The following is a 217-nucleotide window of genomic DNA, read 5'->3' as shown; positions in this document are numbered from 1 at the left end:
GATACGACTGATACATCTCCCTCGTTCACTCTGTTGCACCAGCTACTCAGTTACAGAACTTGGGTAGTGAAGCTGAGCAGCTGCAGAACTCAATGAGTTATGTGTATGGGCGGGTTGGTGACAGTCATCTTGGAAGCTTGTAGCGTCCCGCTGAGTTCAGAGTCTATTGCACCGAGATTCATCGACATTCAGAACTTGAGGCAAGCTCAATGGTTGC

Source organism: Capsella rubella, unplaced genomic scaffold, assembly GCF_000375325.1.
Source record: "Capsella rubella cultivar Monte Gargano unplaced genomic scaffold, Caprub1_0 scaffold_357, whole genome shotgun sequence".
Classification (NCBI taxonomy): domain Eukaryota; kingdom Viridiplantae; phylum Streptophyta; class Magnoliopsida; order Brassicales; family Brassicaceae; genus Capsella; species Capsella rubella.
This window is presented reverse-complemented; position numbering follows the sequence as displayed.